The sequence below is a fragment of the Otolemur garnettii genome, unplaced genomic scaffold (genome assembly GCF_000181295.1).
Source record: "Otolemur garnettii isolate 467f Iridium unplaced genomic scaffold, OtoGar3 scaffold00004, whole genome shotgun sequence".
NCBI lineage: Eukaryota > Metazoa > Chordata > Mammalia > Primates > Galagidae > Otolemur > Otolemur garnettii.
The window spans coordinates 42,219,119-42,222,696 of record NW_003852399.1 but is presented as its reverse complement, the minus strand read 5'-3'; the positions used below and the strand labels follow the sequence as shown (position 1 = coordinate 42,222,696).

The window sequence follows — 3,578 nt, the reverse complement described above, 5'->3', positions numbered from 1 at the left end:
AATACTACTACTGCCAGCAGATCCGTTTATACACACTTCTGAAGAAATTCATTAGCACCATAAATATTTCATCTTGAGTAACAGCCACAAGGAAAGTAATTTATACAACATAAAACAATGACAGATCTACAGATGTAGTTACTCATGAGTTTATATACACATTCACAAACAAAAAAACCTCAGGAATGCCTTTAATTTGATTTTTGTTTGGTTTTTATTTAAAAACAGATGATTCAGGTAAAAAACAAAATAGCATTTCCAATAAGTGATGAAATCTTAAAAATTTATGTCAGCATTTGTTTTTCCTTTATGTTTTATGAGATTTATGTGGAGATCTGGACTGAGATCTGGATTTCTTCCCTGATTTTTTTAGGGGATCTAGAGTATAACCTCCTAGATCTTTAGGTTTCCTTGAACCAGATGGAGATCTTTTGGCTTTTTTGCTAACATCTTTAAGAGAATATTCATGAGATGGTCTGGAGGGGGAGCTGTCTTTATGCAATCTTTCAGAATATTCTGATTGCTCTGATTTTGGTGATAGGAATTTCACTCGTTTTTCACTGCTATTGCAAGACAGGCTAGGGGATGTACTGTACTACCTTTTCTTTCCTTGTTGAAGTACATTCCTTTTTTTTCTTCTTGTCTTTGGATCAAGATTCCATTTTCTTTATCCTTTTTGTCTCTTTGTTGATCTCTAAGACTTCCTGTTCTCTCACTGAGGACATCTATCTCTGGAGTGTTATACTTGTTCCTTAAAACTTTGGCCAGGCCAGGTGTGGTGATTCATACCTGTAATCCCAGCATTCTGGGAGGCTGAGGCAGGTAGATTGTTTGAGCTCATGAGTTTGAGACCAGCCTGAGTTACAGCGAGACCTCCATTTCTAAAAATAGCTGGGTGTTATAGTGGGCGCCTGTAGTCCTAGCTACTTGGCAGGCTGAGGCAAGAGGATCAGTTGAGCCCCAGAGTTCAAGTTTGCTGTGAGCTATGATGCTATGCATTCTAATAAGGGTGACAAAGTGAGACTCTGTCTCAAAAAAAAAAAAAAGGACTTGGTCTGACTGTTTAGGTCTGATTCCAGATTCCAATTCATCCTGAAACTTTAAAACTCTGAGTTCAATTTCGTGAAGTTTAGCTCATTTTCCTCACTCATTTTAGAGTACTTAGGAAACCTGGACTCAGTCGTTTCTTCTTTGCTTGGATTAGTGTGCAGATGCTGTTCTTTAGATTTGCAACTTTGAGTATCTTCTTCATCTTCACTTTTTGCCTTTTGATTTTGATTTACTTCTTCCTCTGATTCGTCATGCTGATCAAGTAACTTCAATTTGGAATTTGTTACAGCCTTTGCTTCCAATTAATATTCATCTACAGCTTCCCATTTTGATGGGGTAACTTTAAATATTGGCTCATTCTTCTTTGAGTCTTTGGTTGCATCCAAAGACACCCCATAAAGATTATCATCAAGACCTTTTATAGGGACTCCATTAAGATCATCAGTGGGAGTAGCGTCATTATGAATTCTATTGTGTGATCCAGAGGAGTACCATTAAGGTCATCTGATATATCCTCTGTTTCCTTTTTTTCCAATAATATTTACAAGCCCTAAGAAAATATTCTGTAGTTTGATTAAAAATGGTTCTGGATAAATAGCCCAATCTTCCCATGCTCTGAAAAAGATCATTACCTATTGTTTAAAGTTTTCTGATTGCAAATTGCCTTGAATTGTATGATGAGTAGTATCGAAGTCTGAAAATATCTGATAGAACTTTGTTTCAAAAAGTTTTCTATAATATGAAGCATTGGCAACTTTGGCTAATGAGTTGCATAAGACATCAGAAATCAAATGTATATCTGGCAATCATTTTAGGAAGGGTTGCCTTTAAGATGGGCAATGATTCAGTAATGCAGCTAACTATTTGTTTAGCAGCTTCAGCATTATTAACACAAAAACATTGCATCTCCAGTATTATTTTTCCTTGGTGTTAATCCCTGCAAGATTTATTCTAATTTCTACCTCTATTCTTCCTTGAATGCTCCTCTTTTACTAGGTTCCTGTACAAAAGCTTTGTTTCTCGCCCTTCTGCTATCCTATACAGGTATGGATTTAATGGTGGTGGCCTCCAAAACGATCCATTTTGAGCACATGAAAATCTTCCGTCTGCCACTTAGTTGGAGAATGTCCCTGCAAAACAGAAAAAAGTTTCCACCAGCTTCCGCTGGTTTTAAATAAGAATGTGAACATAGCATTGTTGATTTCTCTATTCCTAATCACAGCTCCAAACATTGCACCTGCATGTACAACAAACTACCAAGGACAACCAAATTCGTCCTCAAAATCCTCCTTATTTTTAGGAGGTGGTAACTTGAGAGCATTGGGGGTTTTGTAACCACACTCTAGGCTGTGCATTAAGGCAGTCTGGATAGGTGCGGGGGAAGTATATGTTCCATCACAGAGGGTGGAATGTTTGTTGGATGTGGAGGAATAGATACAACTTTACCTCAACCTAACTTCATTTCAAAAGACATAATCAGTTTTCCATTAAAAAAAAATTTTTGTTTTGAGGCAGAGTCTCAAGCTATTGCCCTGGCTAGAGTGCTCTGGCATCATAGCTCACAGCAACCTCCAACTCTTGGGCTCAAATGATCATCTTGCTTCATTTTTTTTCTATTTTTTGTAGCAATGGGGTCTTGCTTTTGCTCAAGCTGGTCTCAGCCATTTACATTTTTTAAAGCTCTTTTAGCATCTCTTCTATCTAAAGGGCACAAAGCCATAATTTCCCTCTGTTGCTGTTTCTCATGTGTTCTAGGTCACATACTTTTCACACTGCTTAATGGTTCAAATCTTTCAAATTCTTGGCATAGAATTTCTTCAGCTGTGGACTGATGTCTCCAATGTATAAATTAGTAGGGCTTGGATCTCCTACATCATGTGAGCCAGGTGCATAATCATAACAAATGCCATCATGATCTATTTCTTCGTGTAGGCACATCCATAGAATGACGCTGACCATCAGACTGATTGAGGAGGCTCAAACTGACTTAATCTGCCTTTTATTTTGTCCCTTTAGTTATACTCCCATTGAGTATTGAATCTGTTTTAATCTTCTCTGCAGAGTTCCAAATTCCTTTTTTTTTTCTTTTCCTCCCTCTTTCATGGAGGTTTTTCTTTTTGTTTCTATCACAAGAGGAGATGGTGATCTGTCATGGGTAGACTGATTTGGAGGATTTGGGGGTTTTTTTGATCTACAAATCTAAAAGGTGAGTTATAATTTTCCCCTCTGCTTTCATCTATTTCATACGCCTCTTTAGCTGCATTGACATCTCACACAAACGTTTTAACTTTATTACCATTGCTTCCTTCAAAAGCAGCGAGAAATTCCTCATATATCTCAGTAGATTCCTTTTTCATCCTTCTTTTTCTTTAATTCTTCTTATTCCTATTGACTTAAAGTTTGCTTAGCTTTGCTCATTTTTTCAATACTGAATGCTTTAAGTTCTTTTTTCTAGAAGAGGTCTTGAGAAATTCTGATCAGAATCACAAAGGCTTTCATGGGCACTTTCATTCCTATGTTTTTATTTA

General features: G+C 36.9%; 1 pseudogene; it reads right to left on the bottom strand.

The window, feature by feature from the left end:
• Positions 1 to 289: 289 nt before the first annotated feature.
• On the bottom strand, positions 290 to 2,371 carry LOC100940986 (annotated as a pseudogene).
• Between the last annotated feature and the right edge of the window lie 1,207 nt (positions 2,372 to 3,578).